Genomic DNA, 18,396 nt, shown 5'->3' with positions numbered 1-18,396 from the left:
TGATTTACAATTTCTCTCATTCTTCCTATGTTTGTATACAAAATTTTCTTAACAATAAATATGCTAAAAAGCCTTATTTGAACCTTTTGATGATACTTTCATTGCAATGAACACTAGCATAACAGCAGCAGAAATACGAGGTTATCCTGGGTCATTAAAACAATCTAAATATAGCTAAATTTAAAATAATTTATAATTTTTTCTACAGCTACTAATCATAATGGATAGGCATAACACTTCCTAAGCTAGACAGTCAAATACTGAATACCAGTTACTGGATCCACAAGTGATTGATTACCATTGTGATTGTTAGTTCCCCAGAAATACATGACTAGACACTGTGAGAACAGAATACTGAACCATCAAAACCTTCTTAAATTGACAATTCATACAAACAACTATGAAATCTTGATAGCAATGAGACCATTAAATTAACATCTGATGAAGTTAGACTCATGCCTGAATAAAATAAACTTAGAGTAGTAATTATGCCTAAAGACTTAAGACTATATGCAAAATGTAGTCAGATATGCAATATCTCAAGTTTAGCAGAGTTACCAATACACCACATCTTTAATCTGATAAATCTGGATCTATATTCTAAAAAACAAATCCAAAAATCTTTTTAAAATCTTCAGTAATTAAAAAAGCCCACCAATAATCTCCTGACGCCAAATAAAAATCCATCCTGAACCTTCAACTGTTTTAATTCTGCCTTTAAACTGTTTAGTGCTATTTTTGCCAGAATAGCAAGGATACGGATTCTATTTATATGCAACTCCGTGTTAAACTTTTTAAAGGGCAATAGGATCAATCTAGTGAATACTGTGTGTGTACTCCTATTACATTTTTAGTATCATATAATCTAAACAAAAAGAAAGATATTTGGGAAAATGAACCTTTGCTTGGATTTCAGGACAGATATTTATTAAGATATCTTAAAAAGCTCACAGAAATGAAGGAATTCCTTTATTTGTGAATCATCAGAACTGCATGCCAAAAACAGCGACAGTAAACAGTAAGAAGTGGATTTCCATAATTTTGGTTTTAAAACATTTGCTACAAAAGGGAGTGAACAATTTATCTCTCTCCTTTTAAAAACGTAACCTGTATGTCAAACTGTCTATCTTCAAGTCTTCTCTTGTGGAAACCTTACTAAAACCTGAAAGATAATTATTTTTAAGATAAATATTCTGATGTCAGATCATATAAAATTAGGAATCCACAGACTCATGATTGTTTATTGTTTAATTATGTATGCTGCTCCAATTAAAAATTACGCTGAGTAATTGACAAGTAGAACAAAACATTGCAAATTATAACAAAGATATAAAAAACCTACATTAATTGCTACCATCATTCTTCAGGATTGACCAGTCCATATCTTTAAAAGATCCTCTCAAAAAGCCAAGTCTTAATGACATCCTGAAATTGTAGCAGAGTTGAGGATGTTCTAGAGATATGCTGTTCTAGAGAAGTGGAACAATGACAGAGAAGGTCTGTCCTCATGGTCCATGAAGATATCACCCGAGGGGGTTAGGACTTGGAGAATTTCCTTTCTTACTGGATGGGCAGGTACCACAGGCAATATATATAATGTTTTAATCTTTTTTTTTCTTATTTGGTTTGCTATATTCTTTGTAGCTATCTTTTGTTGTACACATACTCATAGGTATATACTATGTATGTATGTATGTATGTATGCATGTGTGTGTGTGTGATACTATGTATGTATGTATGTGTGTGTGTATACACATATGTATACACAAACACAAAAACACACATATGTGTGTGTTTGTGTTGTGTGTGTACAACAAAAGATAGCTACAAAGAATATAGGCAAACCAAATAAGGGAAAAAAGATTAAAAGAAGCCAAGGCAAAATAAAGCAATTTGGATGGAAATAATTGTTTAGGCTTCTCCATCGAGATCCAAACAACTTTTGTAGACTGTAATGTAGAAAAAAAAATGATGAAAAGAAAGTAAGAAGTGTTGTGAGAATATTAAACAATTCAAAGACTGCCGGGTGTAGATAATTAAGCAATGTTGAAATATGGACATGCTTATGGAGTAGCTGTGATTTTTTTCAGTCTCTTTCTCTCTCTCCCCCCCCCTCCTTTTGTCTGTCTTTCTCTGTGTGCGGGTGAGTGCACATTGCAATACTTGGAGATAGCAGAAGAAGAGAAAACTGGAGAAAATAACAAAGACCTACAAATAGAAGTAGATTGATTGTGGCAAACCAAAAGCAAAGATAGTACTGATAGTACTTGTGTGAAATTCCAAAATAACTGAGCACCACTTGAACACCACTGGCATTGACAAAATCACGGATCAGTCAATTGCAAAAGGTAGTTTTGCTTAGAACAGCTTACATCCTGTGATGATACCTCTAATATCTTTACAGAACATCATCTGACTATTCCAGGTCCATGGGAAGGAGTCAATAGGTAGACAAAAATGCCAGATTCACTCTAAACATCTGACTATGCAACCATCCATAATATTTGTTAAACGTGTATGCTGTCGGAATCCCTGCGAGTCTTCCCACTTGGTTTTACAGACGTTAAAGGTGGGTATGTTAGCAAAAGTATAAAAACAAGCTGGATGCAGCAAGAATAGGGTAATTAGGAAATGTGTAACTTACAGCAAGAAAAGATATGGACAGGAATGAAAAGATCCTGGATCAATTTGGACTGGATAAAAAAACAAATTTAATTTAATTTTTAATTTAATTTAATTTTTATACCGCCCTTCTCCCGAAGGACTCAGGGCGGTGTACAGGGCAATACAATAAAATACAATATATAAAAATTAAAAAAATATTAAATACTACAGCCCAATTCAATAAATTAATACAATAGTGTTAAAATACCCCTAAACCCATCAGACCAGGCCGGCTTGTTCAAATAAATATGTTTTTAGGTCACGTCGGAAGGAGCGAAGGTCGGGAGCCATCCAGAGCTCCACCGGTAAACGGTTCCAAAGGTCTGGCGCGCCCACAGAGAACGCCCTCCCCCTGGGGGCCGCCAGTCGACACTCTTTGACCGACGGCACCCTAAGGAGGCTCTCTCTGTGGGAGCGCACTGGACGAAGGGAAGTTGATGCCAGCAGCAGGTGCTCCCGTAAGTAACCCGGACCCATGCCATTTAGGGCTTTATAGGTCATAACCAGCACCTTGAATCTTACCCAGAGGGCAACCGGAAGCCAATGCAGCTCACGGAGTAGAGGGGTTACATGGGAGTATCAGGAAGCCCCCACCACCACTCGTGTGGCTGCATTCTGCACCAGCTGGAGCCTCCGAGTAGTCCTCAAGGGCAGCCCCACGTAGAAAGCATTGCTGTAGTCCAAACGGGAGGTCACGAGTGCATGGGTGACTGTGCGCAAGGCATCCCGGTCTAGATAGGGCCGCAACTGACGCACCAGGCGAACCTGGGCGAAGGCCCCCTAGTCACAGCTCCTATATGATCTTCCAAGGAGAGCTGTGAATCTAGGAGGACACCCAAGTTGCGAGCCCTATCTACGGGGGGTAATATCTCACCCCCCATAATTAACGATGGAATATTCTGAATTTCGTGAGACGCCGGCACACACAGCCACTCAGTCTTGTCAGGGTTGAGCCGAAGCCTGTTCCTCCCCATCCAGACCCGGACCGCCTCCAGGCAACGGCACATCACATTGAGGGCATCACTGGGGTGGTTTGGGGTACAAATAAAAAGCTGGGTATCATCAGCATATTGATGATACCCAACCCCAAAACCACGAATGATCTCACCCAGCGGCTTCATATAGATGTTGAACAGGAGAGGCGAGAGGACCGACCCCTGAGGAACTCCACAAACAAGAGGCCTCGAGGCCGACCTCTGCCCTCCTGCCAACACCGACTGCGAACGTCCCAGGAGGTAGGAGGAGAACCACCGTAAGAGAGTGCCTCCCACTCCCAGCCCCCAAAGACGCCGCAGTAAGATACCATGGTCGATGGTATCAAAAGCCGCTGAGAGGTCTAATAGGACTAGGACAGAGGAGCAACCCCTGTCCTGAGCCCACCAGAGATCATTCACCAGCACGACCAATGCCGTCTCTGTGCTGTACCCGGGCCTGAAGCCCGATTGGTACAGGTCTAGATAATCAGCTTCCTCCAGGAACAGAGGGAGCTGCTGCGCCACCACACTCTCAACAATCTTCGCAAGAAAGCGAAGGTTGGAGACTGGATGAAAGTTGTTTAAAACAGCTGGGTCCAGGGCAGGCTTCTTGAGGAGGGGTCTCACCACCGCCTCCTTCAAGGCGGCGGGAAAACTACCCTCATTCAGAGAAGCAGTTATCACTGCCTGGAGCCAGCCTCGTGTCCCCTCCTGAGCCGAATAAACCAGCCAGGAGGTGCACGGGTCCAATAAACACGTGGTGGAGCTCAGCCTCCCCATAATCCTGTCCACCTCTTCCGGAGTCACAGGATCAAACTCCTCCCAGATGACATCGACAAGACCACCCATGTTCTCACCGTCAGACTCTGCCCAGTCAGAGGCCAAACCAGTCCGGATCCGAGCGATTTTGTCAGACAGATGCTGGCTAAACTCCTCGGCACAACCCTGCAAGGTGGCTTGGTCATAGAGAAGAAATGATGATCGAATCACAAAACAAATAGATAAATTAATGAGTGGGTGGAGTGAAAGAGAAAGATCAAGAGGTTGCTGATGTGATCCTCAGAAAAGAGGCAAGTGAGAATTGTAAAGAACAAAAGGTATTGTATGAAGCAGAGTATGGACGTAAGAAAGCAAGAATGATTAATAAAGTTAGTAAGCCATTAAGAAATATAGTGAATGATGGTTGTATAAGCTACATTTAGCTATGTTTCTTTTTCTGTTTATCTCATGCTTTAATTATGTCACCTTATTTTTTCCCTCCATTACTGCACTCTCCATAACTTTCCTTACTTTGAAAGCAAACAGCATGATAGATATATTTGTATGGATGTATACTGGTATATAGGCATATAAGCAACAGATTTTTTTTACTGATTAAGCTCAGTAATTCTTTTTGTGATGGAATGATAATGAATGCATGTAAGCAGAACTATAAAGAACATTTGAAAGAGGAGCTTTGAAAAACGTGTTAGTGGAACATTTGTCCCTGAAATGTTAAAGCAGCTGTGACCTTTGCAAGGCTGGTGTGGCCACTTTGTGGCCTCCAACTGACAGACTGTACAAATACATGTGTTTGTACAGTTTCTTTGATGACAGCCCTAATGGAAGCATTATCTCTGCTTCCACAGACAAGGAAAGACAACTTTTACTATTTCAAAAAGAGGCACTTTGGTTGCATTAAAACATGCCACAAAACAGGGTTCTGCATGTACACGCAGTAGATCAGGGGTGTCAAACTGCCGGCCCACGGGCCGAACATGTCATCAGCAAATTGTGCCCACCCCATTGCCGCCAATGGAGAAAAAGTTCCGATACATCGCACGATGTCATGTGACGTCATAAGTTTGACATGTCTGCAGTAGATAAACCATATATAATTTAATGGTGGGATAAGCCAGGGCTTTTCAACCAGTGGTACGGGTACCACCTGTGGTACATTGGCACCTGGTGGGTGGTACATGACCATACTAGAGAAGTGGTAGCGGGTAAGGGGAATGAGCTGAACCGGTGGCAGCACTGCACAAGCCTGAGTGAGAGATTGCTGGAGCTGCAGGGATGTCAGGGCTCAGCGGAAGCGCCAGGATCAGTGCCACTTTCCAGCTGATCAACACTTCTTCGGGGCTGTCAGGGCTCAGCAGAAGCACCAGGATCAGCGCCAGGCTCCAGCTGGAGCCTGGCGCTGATCCTGGCACTTTTGCTGAGCCCAGAAGAAGCACCGATCAGCTGGAATGTTGCAGCATCTCCAGGATCTTGTGATTTACATTCAGATGCTTGGCAACTGATTCATATTTATTGAATTCATATCGCATTGTCCCAGGGTCATATGAAGTGACCAAAAGCTGCTGCAACCACCTACCAAAGGTTGGGGGGGGAAATAAAAACCAAATAACCCCCCATCCACCCCCACTGCCAATGCTCAACAGAAATGCTCACAACAATGAAAACCTCAGACAAGAGGAAGAGCGCTGCCAGGTGGGCAGGCAGGTGTCTTCCTCGGCTGCGGCTTGCTGAGGCACTTTTTTCAGTGCCATTGTAACTTCGAACAGTCACTAAGCAAACTGTTGTAAGTTGAGGACTATCTGTACTTCATCCCTTTTTTCCTTTTTGGGGGGTCAGGTTTTTGACACCTTGCTAGGTGACTGGTGGCACTCAGATGTTGCCATATCCTAAAAGTGGTACAATGGGTGAAAAGGTTGAAAAGTCCTGGGATAAGCAACCTCAAGTCTACATGGAACTCCCTAACAGACATAAAATCATACCACCAAAATTAGGCTTGGTGATTTTCAATAACAACCAAAGACAGAACTAAAGATAGGAAAGACAAAATGAGACTTTTTATAAAGGAAACATTCCCATCCTCACTCTTACTTTTCCCTCTAAACTCATATATATATATATATATATATATTTGTATGGCCCTCAATGAAATTGAGTTTGACACCTCTGCCGTAGAGGTAAGATATTTGTTTTCTGAGGTTTTCGCGGGTGCCTGTATGTGGATCCTTGGTTTTTCGGGTTTTTCCCCGCGTAGAACTAAAGGTGTGGGCGCAACGTTTCGACGGAATCCCATCCGTCATCATCAGGCTTTAGCTTCCTTCTTCTGGGAGAAGCATGTGGCTGTTTGTTCCTCTTTTTTAAACTGCCAGAGGGGGTGTGTTCTGTGGAGGTGTGCTCTGATTGGGTAGGGGACCAAGTGTGTTCTGATTGGGTGGGAGTGTGCTTTGAATGGTGGGTGTGTTCTGATTGGGTGGGGGGGGTGTTCTGGGTGGATGGGCTGGTCTCAGCTGCCAGCTCCAGACCTGAGCTGGTGAGTTGTGCTGCTTTTGTTCGGCTTCGTGTTTGTGGTGGTGCCATGTTTTTATAGTGGGTGTCAGTTTGCTTATTGTGTGGTTTGGAGGGGTTTAAAGTGGCTGATGTTGCAGCTGTAGTTAGGTTTCTGTTTTTTGGTTGTGCCTCGTTATCATTGTGGGTTCGGATTTGCTTTTTGAATGGTTGTGTGGTGGTGATGTCATGTGATGTTATCATGAGTTTGGGTCTGGTATCATTCTTGGTGGTTGGGCCTCGTCTGTCAATCAAGGCGGGTTTCCAAATGGCTGGTAGGCGAGAGGTATCATCTCGTTTATTCATGCTGTGGGGGCGTTTTTCTATCTCAATGGCTTCTCTGATTATTCTGTTGTTAAAATGTTCAATTTTGGCGATAGTTTTGGTTTTTTTAAAATCGATTTCATGTCCCGTGGCTTCAAAGTGTTGGACCAGGGATGAAGTTTGTTCTCCCTTTCTGAGTGAGTTTTTGTGCTCTTCAATGCGTGCACTTATTCTTCTGTTGGTCTGTCCGATGTATGTGGTGGGGCAGGTGGTGCATGGGATTTCGTATACTCCTTGGTTTTCTAAGCCAATTATGTCCTTGGGGTTTCTTAGGATGGTGGATATTTTTCTGTCTATGTAGAATGCTGTTTTGATGTTGTGTTTTTGGAGGACCTTGCTGATTCTGTCTGTGGTCCCTTTTAAGTATGGGAGGAGGGCTTTGCCATTTTCTTGTTCTCTGTCTTGGGTTTTTGTGGGTGTCTCTCTTCGGATTAGGTTGGTAATCGTGTTTCTTTGGAATCCATTGGCTGTTAGTACATTAGTGAGAGTGTGTAGTTCGGTTTTTAGGTGTTGTTCGTCAGCTAGGTGTTTTGTTCTGGAGATGAGTGTCTTGGCTACGGAGTTGATCTGTGCTGGGTGGTGGTGTGAGAGTGCGTTCAGATAGCGGTTTGTGTGTGTTTTTTTATGGTAGATAGTGTGTCCTAGGGAGCCGTTGGATTTCTTGTAGACTAAGACATCAAGGAAGGGAAGTTGATTGTTAGCTTCTGTTTCCATGGTGAATTGTGTTTTGGGGTGTAGGCTATTGAGGTGTATGAGGAAGTCATCCAGTTTTTCTTTGCCGTGTGGCCAGATTACGAAGGTGTCATCTACGTATCTGAGCCAGAGTTTGGGTTTGTGGTTGGATTTTTCTAGAGCGAGGGTTTCAAAGTGTTCCATGTAGAGGTTTGCGATGACAGGTGAGAGGGGTGATCCCATGGGTGCTCCTTCCATTTGTTTGTATCTTTGTCCATTGTAGATGAAGTATGTGTTAGATAGGCAGTGGTTGGTCAGATCTAGGATGTGTTTTGGGGGGTTGTATTTATTTAGGATAGCTGTCAAGGCTTCTTTGATTGGCACTTGGGTGAAGAGGGATACAACATCGAAGCTCACAAGTAGGTCACAGGGCTGTAAGTTTAGTTTGCTTATGATCTCTATGAATTGGAATGAGTTTTGTACGTGTGAGGTGATGGAATTTGCATAAGGCTGTAGTTGTTTGGCAAGAAATTTGGCTAGATTTTGTAGAGGTGAGCCTATGGAGCTGACTATGGGTCTGAGTGGGGTTCCTTCTTTGTGTATCTTGGGCAGACCATAGAGCTTAAGACATCTGGATGATTTTTCTCTGGGAATGATTGTTTTCTGGATCTCTTCACTGATGGGGGTGGCTTTTATTTTTGATTTTGTGGTTTTTTCCAGGTAGATGGTGGGATCTGTCTTGAGGAGTTTGTATGTGGAGTCTCGGAGTAGGTTGGATAATTTGGTATGGTAGTCAGATGAGTTCATTACCACCGTGGCGTTGCCTTTGTCTGCTGGCAGAATGATTATGCTGGTGTCATTTTTTAGGTTAAGTAGTGCTGTCTGTTCCTCTTTGGGTAAGTTGCTTTTGGGTGGTTTGCTGGTGCAGAGGATGTTGGTAACTTCGAGTCTGATTTTGTTGGCGTCATCAGGGTTAATTTTGGTCAGGCTGGATTCGACTCCGCATATAATGGTTTCCGTGGGAATGTGTTTGGGAGCGACTGCAAAATTAAATCCTTTAGACAGGACGTTGGTTTCAGCTTTGGTGAGAATCCTATCTGAGATGTTGTGCACAGTTTGTTTCATGTGTTGCTGTGGGAGAGGAGGGGTTTGTTTCTGGCGTTCCTTTAGTCTTCGGAGTTTATTGGTGTGTGTGTCTGTTTTGTAGGCAGTCTCTGTTTCAGCTCTCCAGACGGCGATTTGTTTGAATTTGTCCCAAAGTGTGGGGTGGATCTTGTTGCTGAGTTTGAGGTGAAGTGTGAGGAGGTCTCTGTTGATTCGGTCCAGGAGGAATCTTTTTGTGTGGAGTTCGTTTCTGATTAGGGCCAGTTCAGTTCTTATCAGGATGCGTTTGATGGCTGCAGAGTTGGAGTGGAATTTCAATTGGAAGGATGTGGGGATTAAATTTTGATCTCGGCAGTTGCGTAGGAATGTGAGGTCACACAGAATGGAAGCTCTTCGTACTTCGAATTTTTTGTAGGTCTTGGTTAGCTGGTAGATTTCCTCCCCGTAGAGCAGACCTGTCAAACACAAGGCCCGGGGGCCGGATCCGGCCCGCGAAGTGGTTTCATGCGGCCCGCGAAGCCATCCTGGAAACAGTGAGGGAACGGCCCCCACTGCCTTGGCCCTGGCACAGAGACCCTCCTTCTGCCAGAGACCCTCAGATCTGTCCCACTCCTGCCCAGGCCCCCATAGGCACCCTTGATGTGAACGATGTAGAGCTGGCCATGCCCATCCAGTAGGCCATAAGCACTCTAGCCACGCCCACCCAGTAGGCCACGCCCACCCAGGCCACACGCACCTGGCCCCTTGAGGGCAACCGCAATGCTGATGCGGCCCTCAATGAAATTGAGTTTGACACCTCTGCCGTAGAGGTAAGATATTTGTTTTCTGAGGTTTTCGCGGGTGCCTGTATGTGGATCCTTGGTTTTTCGGGTTTTTCCCCGCGTAGAACTAAAGGTGTAGGCGCAACGTTTCGACGGAATCCCATCCGTCATCATCAGGCTGGTGGCTTTAGCTTCCTTCTTCTGGGAGAAGCATGTGGCTGTTTGTTTGTTCCTCTTTTTTAAACTGCCAGAGGGGGTGTGTTCTGTGGAGGTGTGCACTGATTGGGTGGGGGACCAAGTGTGTTCTGATTGGGTGGGAGTGTGTTTTGAATGGTGGGTGTGTTCTGATTGGGTGTGGGGGGGTTGTTCTGGGTGTATGGGCTGGTCTCAGCTGCCAGCTCCAGACCTGAGCTGGTGAGTTGTGCTGCTTTTGTTCGGCTTCGTGTTTGTGGTGGTGCCATGTTTTTATAGTGGGTGTCAGTTTGCTTATTGTGTGGTTTGGAGGGGTTTAAAGTGGCTGATGTTGCAGCTGTAGTTAGGTTTCTGTTTTTTGGTTGTGCCTCGTTATCATTGTGGGTTCGGATTTGCTTTTTGAATGGTTGTGTGGTGGTGATGTCATGTGATGTTATCATGAGTTTGGGTCTGGTATCATTCTTGGTGGTTGGGCCTCGTCTGTCAATCAAGGCGGGTTTCTCAAATGGCTGGTAGGCGAGAGGTATCATCTCATTTATTCATGCTGTGGGGGCGTTTTTCTATCTCAATGGCTTCTCTGATTATTCTGTTGTTAAAATGTTCAATTTTGGCGATAGTTTTGGTTTTTTAAAAATCAATTTCATGTCCCGTGGACATACATACATACATATATATATATATATATATATATAAAAGGAGGCTTGAAATCACTGTATCATCAGAAGACCTGTGGTACAATAACAGGTTAAGAAAGGTGTGGCTTTTGCCCATAAAACATTACTGATCACTGGTTTAATGAATATGTAAAAACATTCCCAGCTGGACATTATTAGTCAAGCCCATCTTTCCCAAATTTGGAATTGTGGGAACTGAAAATACATGGAAGACTCAAACTGAATGAAGGCTGATCATTTTCTCACTTCCTAATCCTTTCATAGAAGCATAAACTGGGAAATAGCATTGATAACATAAAATTGGATGCCCTTTAATTCTGAGAAGGGTAGCTCAATAATTCTTTCCCTTAAATAAAAGAATGGGCTGAAGCAGTTCAGAACTAAACAAAATCAATTCCTAGATTCAGAAATACGTTCGTTTAAATTTGAAATAGATAATGTGAAGAAATTAAGGAGAAACATGTAAAACTTTAGAAACAGTTAAAAAGTTACCTGCCTGCCACTTTGAGTTATCATATTGAGTCTGAGAGGGCAGAAAGTCAATTCCAAAGAATAAGGCTATACAAATCTTCTTTTAACTACAAAGCAAAAATAATTACAATGCCATTGTTCTATTAGGAACAAGCCTGCTTTTAATTTTCTACATATCCGGGAGAAAGAGAAGGAAATACTGCTAGACATCGTGTTTTTCAAAGCTTTGGCAATAAATGAACAGTTGTGTGATCATGTCATCAATGGAAATATGTGACTTTCAAAATGCAAGCGAGGAAAATGCCCCCTTGAGCAACAGCAAAATAAAATGGCTATATTAAGGCATTGCATATTTTTAGCTTGACCCTGGATTTCTCCATCTCTGTATCTCTATTTTAGTTAGGCTCAAGGAGTAAAACTGATGAGGAATACCTATTACCTTAGGCAGTTTGTTTAACAGCTAAGTCTCTTGGGAGACCATCTCAGTTATTTTCACGTGGGAAAAAATATAGAGGAATAGTAATCTTAATCCTGATAGTGGATCATTTTAGGGCAAAGATTTATAGAAAAGGCTATATTGCATTCCATACTCTGTAATCTCATTTGGTGAACAAGAAACTAATTATTAGTTCATCTACAAAGAACAAGCAATACTGTAGAAAGAAAATACAGATCCAGTTTTCAAAACAATTCTTCTAAAAGCAGAATTCTAGGCAGGTTTCCTAGAATAGCACAGTTAGTTTGTTAGCAGGACAAAACAAGTGAAAACATCTTTTCTTCCTGCTATTTTGCATAAGTGGGCTGCTTTTAGCTGCACTTAGCACTATGTGAGTGGCCCAAGGGATGCAGTGGGGAAGGTGAAGAGACAGGGCTGTTTCATTCCATATGAACATGACTGGTATGTTCTATTTTTTCCTTTTTTGACGATTTTGTGAAAAGACTATGTTGTCTACTTTAGGGCTTATATACTTGTGTGCTATTTTTCTATCTCAATATGGCACTATTTTTAGCAACTGATTCACCAAAATTCAATTGTGCTGTCAGGGGAGGGCTCTCAATACCACAAAATTTAACTTGTAGGTTGCATAAGATGCACAATAGTCCTTTTGAACAAAGACAATGAGAGCTTCTATTTGTAGAAGGGCATGTAATGGTATTCTCCAAAGCTGAAAAAGAAAAGGGAGTTGATCCAAACATAGCAAATGAGGAATGGAAGGATATTTCAATGTTATCTCTTATGAAGACCTCTCAATCCACCAGTTATAGAATCGGTGAGGGAGAAAGTCAAAGAGTCCGCTTAGACGCCATGTTAACATATTCTCTAATAAATGACTTTTCATATTTGGCTTCCAATGTATTATCTAATCCCTTCTTTCTGGCATTATGCCTGCTTAACAAGACTCTGAAAATTTTGCTTCCTTACGTGTGTTGCTGTAAGGAGCTTCACAACACATTGAAGAAAGTAGCACGTGCAATCTTCTGCACATGCTGCAAGAAATGGCAAGAATCAAAACATGAATGATATACTCAAAATTTATATGCTGGAGATTCAGGTCTGCTCTTCCAAGTGTTACCAAATTTTTGCTCAATAGGTGCCTTCAATAACATTTTTTTTTTATTTTCAGGAGCCAATTCCTAGAACTATACTCCTGTCAGTCTTCCATTTCTGATCTGCATAATCTTCACAAACTATGTACCCTTTGTTGATGCATTTGACCTCAAGCTCAGATGATGGTCCATGGAGAGATTCAGTACCTAACAATGGACTGCTTTGTCTACATTTCAGCATATAATTTTTTACTAATTTTGAGGGAGGACAGTTATATTTGAGTGAGTGTAAAAAGTCAATTATACTTCATTCAACATAAGTGCTTTCTCAACTTTCAGTACCAATCAAAGAAGATGGTCTTTAAATTTATTCACCAACCCTTTTTCAGTTTTAACACTTTTCCAAATAAATCTTAAATATTTGAAGTTTTACAAGGTACTCTAGGGCAGTGATGGCGAATTTTTAGATACTGAGTGCCCAAACCGCAACCGAAAACCCACTTATTTATCACAAAGTGCCAGGGCCGCAACAGCATTGTGGTACCCTCGGGGGGGGCAGGAAGGCGCCTCTGAGTGCCACCTCTGGCACGTAAAAACCAGGGGTGCAAAAATGGGCCACCATGCTGCAAGGCGGAAAAACGGCCACCACTGCACCGTGGGGTGCAGATACAAGGCACTGCACCACACAAGAATGGGGCAGGACTAGTATCATGTAGGCACTAGCCCCGCCCCATTTGCAGCATGTGCATGCTTGCAGCCCCTTGTGCACATGCACACATGTAAAATGCTTCCCTCTCCCTTTTCTTACAGTCTACCAATCGACAATGGTTGGTGACCTCTGCTCTACCACCTCTACTTGAACTTGTTAGTCAGCCGCTTCGCCTTTGTGCTGGGTGGGGCTCCTGCTCTGGGCAGCGGTGGCACCCTGGTGGACCTGCTGCTGGCAGTGGTGGCGCGTGTGCCAACAGAGAGGGCTCTGAGTGCCGCCTCTGGCACGCATGCCATAGGTTCGCCACCACTGCACTAGGGTATATACTTAATTCCCTTTGGTTTTGAGGGAGAGGGGTGATAATTCATGAAGCTTTGCATAATTTGGATAATGTCCAAGAATATATTCAAATCTCTTCTGCAGTAATTTGCCACAGAGGAAGACTACTAGCTCAAAGAAATTATAGTATCTTTAAAGACTGCCTGTCTGGCATTATGGATGTACTCCTCCAGGAACTATTTATTCACACAGTGTTTTACAATCAACACAAAACTTCCCTTCTAAATATTTAATTGTACAAATTTATGACTCTCTCAGGAAAAATGGTATTTCTAAATTATTTTTATCATAATATACACAGCATAGTGATTATCAATACTTTGTTTAAAAGAAATCCTAAAAACAAACATTTTTTTGCTTTTGACGCAAATGAATATATAGTTTTAGTATTTACACAGGAAAAGGCTCATTCTTATATCTCAGACTTACTTTACTTGCTAAAGTAAAATAAATATAATGTTGTTATAACTCTTTCAAGTCCCTTTGTAGTACTTTTCCATTCAATATGATCAATAATCTTCAGAACAAATTAAACACAAAGCAATTATGTTGGAGCATTTGAGCAAAAGAAGCACAGAGCACAAATAAATGATCTGAACAGCAAGTGATCAGAGGTAGCTGTAGCTCTGGGCAATGCACATTTGAAGCAATGGCAAAATCAATAATGCTTAAAGAACTGGACATTGAACTAAAAGCATTTTACAGACTACAGAGAGTGAATTCTAGGGAATACCCAAGAATATGGTGAGGGCTCCATTGTGTAATGAAATGGACCGGCTGCCATACAAGCATGCAATGTCTAAAACAGAGGTCTGCAACCCGCGGCTCCGGAGCCGCATGCGGCTCCCAGTCCTCTGCCATGTGCAGTTCAAAAAAAAAAAAGTGGGACTAAAAAAGTTCAACCAATCAATTCAAATATGCAGGGTAAGTGCATATCTCGCCTTGGTTCCACTCTTCAGTCAAACCCTGTTCTGTGCATGCGCGCATGTACGCGCATGTGCACACATTTTTTGCAGCTCCCAGTTTTTCCTTTTGTGAGGGAACCGGTTCCGAGTGGCTCTTTCACGGTTTCAGGTTGCTGACCCCTGGTCTAAAACAATAGCATCTGATGTCTAGTTCCTAATGAAGATAAAAGCAGATCTAAAACAGACGTTCACTGATGAACTCCTCTTTCTTGCCTTAACCCTTTTATTCTGCGGGGGGGGGGGGAAATCCAAGGAAATTCATTAGCCATCTTAAATTTTTTTACAGCTTTTTGAAAATTGTTATTTTTTTTTACAGCTTTTTGAAAAATTGTTGGACAATGTCCAGTGAGCTAAAGAAACAAGGATGAGGAAGAAGTTCAGTAAGGAGTTAAGTTAAACTAAAATTCTTCAGTGATAAATGTGGACCTCTTCTTGTAACATTATGTGTGTAATGTTTTATATACATTATACTTCAGGTTTTTCTTCTTCCTGATCCATTTGCATGCTTCCTTTTTAACAATCTCTCATCATCGCTTCTATTTTTTAACAGATATATTTTATCCACTGAGTTTGCAAAAAAAAAAAAAAAGTTATGAGAATTACAGGAATCCTTATTTATTGTCGAAAGCAGTGTGCTCACAGGAGCTTTGTAGCTGCTCCTACTGGTAGTTGGCTTTGTCCACCATTAGTATCTGCAGTCAAGCAGGAGCAATCAAGCAGACTGTTTCAGCAATTGCTTGTAAACAAAACAAACAGGCATTCTCCTGAAATCTGAATGTGGATTCTGAATCTAACAAAATATGCAGTAAATTATGCAAAACTGATTCAAAAGTGTACCCAAGCATCTCTTTTTCCTCTCAGCTTCAATAACATGCTCCTTACCTCCATTTGTTGATTACATTTTGAGATAAGGGGTGTTTTTTTTGGGGGGGGGAGAGGGGAAACAGATGAACTCTACTTTTGAGAGAGGTTTTAACAGGTTTTTTTTTTCCTTTTTCCTTTGCATTTTTCTGGCATCTGCACAATGTTTCCATGTTTCTACTTACTTTGTCTGATCCCATTTAAGTTCCTTGTTTTTCTGAATTAAACTCTTCCTCTTGTCTAATTTAGCCGGTTTGGTTAATGCACCAGACTAGAAAGCCAGAGACTGTGAGTTCTAGTCCCCTCCTTAGCCATGAAAGCCAGCTGGGTGAATTTGGGCCAGTCACTCTCTCTCAGACCAACCCACTTCACAGGCTTGTTGTTGTGGGGAAATCAGGAGGAGGAGGAAGGCTTATTTGAGTTAACTGTAAAACTAATAAAGGTGGGATACAAATAAATAAACAAAAAAACCCCAAATAATTTCTTATTTGACTACTTGTTTTCTTCATTGCAGTGCTTTCTTCATTAAACTACAATTACTTCCTCTCTTTTGTGCCTGTAAGCTTTCTCTGACTGATCTTTTTCTCAGAAAATCACTCCTGCCAATCTCCCATGTCCAATGGCTAGGTCTCCTCTTCCTTATTCCCTTGCCTTTTTATAGTACACAAATATTTGTAGGAAGAGTTTCTTCTTTTACATAACCACTATGTAATGTTTAGGTCACTACGTTTGGTATATAAATACAGGGAGTGCAGAATTATTAGGCAAATGAGTATTTTGACCACATCATCCTCTTTATGCATGTTGTCTTACTCCAAGCTGTATAGGCTCGAAAGCCTACTACCAATTAAGCATATTAGGTGATGTGCATCTCTGTAATGAGAAGGGGTGTGGTCTAATGACATCAACACCCTGTATCAGGTGTGCATAATTATTAGGCAACTTCCTTTCCTTTGGCAAAATGGGTCAAAAGAAGGACTTGACAGGCTCAGAAAAGTCAAAAATAGTGAGATATCTTGCAGAGGGATGCAGCACTCTTAAAATTGCAAAGCTTCTGAAGCGTGATCATCGAACAATCAAGCGTTTCATTCAAAATAGTCAACAGGGTCGCAAGAAGCGTGTGGAGAAACCAAGGCGCAAAATAACTGCCCATGAACTGAGAAAAGTCAAGCGTGCAGCTGCCAAGATGCCACTTGCCACCAGTTTGGCCATATTTCAGAGCTGCAACATCACTGGAGTGCCCAAAAGCACAAGGTGTGCAATACTCAGAGACATGGCCAAGGTAAGAAAGGCTGAAAGACGACCACCACTGAACAAGACACACAAGCTGAAACGTCAAGACTGGGCCAAGAAATATCTCAAGACTGATTTTTCTAAGGTTTTATGGACTGATGAAATGAGAGTGAGTCTTGATGGGCCAGATGGATGGGCCCGTGGCTGGATTGGTAAAGGGCAGAGAGCTCCAGTCCGACTCAGACGCCAGCAAGGTGGAGGTGGAGTACTGGTTTGGGCTGGTATCATCAAAGATGAGCTTGTGGGGCCTTTTCGGGTTGAGGATGGAGTCAAGCTCAACTCCCAGTCCTACTGCCAGTTTCTGGAAGACACCTTCTTCAAGCAGTGGTACAGGAAGAAGTCTGCATCCTTCAAGAAAAACATGATTTTCATGCAGGACAATGCTCCATCACACGCGTCCAAGTACTCCACAGCGTGGCTGGCAAGAAAGGGTATAAAAGAAGGAAATCTAATGACATGGCCTCCTTGTTCACCTGATCTGAACCCCATTGAGAACCTGTGGTCCATCATCAAATGTGAGATTTACAAGGAGGGAAAACAGTACACCTCTCTGAACAGTGTCTGGGAGGCTGTGGTTGCTGCTGCACGCAATGTTGATGGTGAACAGATCAAAACACTGACAGAATCCATGGATGGCAGGCTTTTGAGTGTCCTTGCAAAGAAAGGTGGCTATATTGGTCACTGATTTGTTTTTGTTATGTTTTTGAATGTCAGAAATGTATATTTGTGAATGTTGAGATGTTATATTGGTTTCACTGGTAAAAATAAATAATTGAAATGGGTATATATTTGTTTTTTGTTAAGTTGCCTAATAATTATGCACAGTAATAGTCACCTGCACACACAGATATCCCCCTAAAATAGCTATAACTAAAAACAAACTAAAAACTACTTCCAAAAATATTCAGCTTTGATATTAATGAGTTTTTTGGGTTCATTGAGAACATGGTTGTTGTTCAATAATAAAATTAATCCTCAAAAATACAACTTGCCTAATAATTCTGCACTCCCTGTAGTAATTATAATACAAATTCAGTCATATGTTCTACTATTGGCTAAACTATTGGGAATTCCCTCACTAAGCAATGAAGTTAAATGAAGCATCACATGAAGGCACCAAATCATAAATATGCACCAGTTTCCCAGTCCTTGATTTGCAATCACTTCACTGCAGGAATGCTGCGATGGTCATAAATTCAAGGACTGGCCATGAATCTGTTTTTCAGTGCTGTCATAAGTTTGAACACAGCTAAACAGGGCAGTCACTAACCAAAGACTATCAGTATAATAAAAGTAGATTGTTACCACCATTCATTTAAACATGGTGGCGTCGCGGCGCCGAAGACAGCCTTCCCGGGCTGCCCGCGGCTCAGCTGTTTGTTTTTTCGCCCGTAACAGCGCCGAACAGCTGTTCGGGCGAAATTGAAGCCCCCTCCTCGGGAGAAGAGGAGGGGGTGAGGCCCCAGGTAGGGGTTGAGTTCTCCGAGGCCGCCTGAGCTTGGAGCTTGGGCGGCTGAAGGATTG

The 18,396-nt window shown here is 42.1% G+C and overlaps 1 protein-coding gene across 1 annotated transcript in view; it reads right to left on the bottom strand.

Moving 5' to 3' along the window:
• ITPK1 (inositol-tetrakisphosphate 1-kinase) overlaps window positions 1-18,396 on the bottom strand; it is a 167,343-nt gene that overhangs the window by 65,873 nt on the left and 83,074 nt on the right. The window lies entirely within an intron of this gene.

Source organism: Vipera ursinii, assembly GCF_947247035.1.
Source record: "Vipera ursinii genome assembly, chromosome: 1".
NCBI lineage: Eukaryota > Metazoa > Chordata > Lepidosauria > Squamata > Viperidae > Vipera > Vipera ursinii.
Note: the sequence above shows the minus strand (reverse complement) of the source record. Positions and strands in the feature narration are given on the sequence as shown.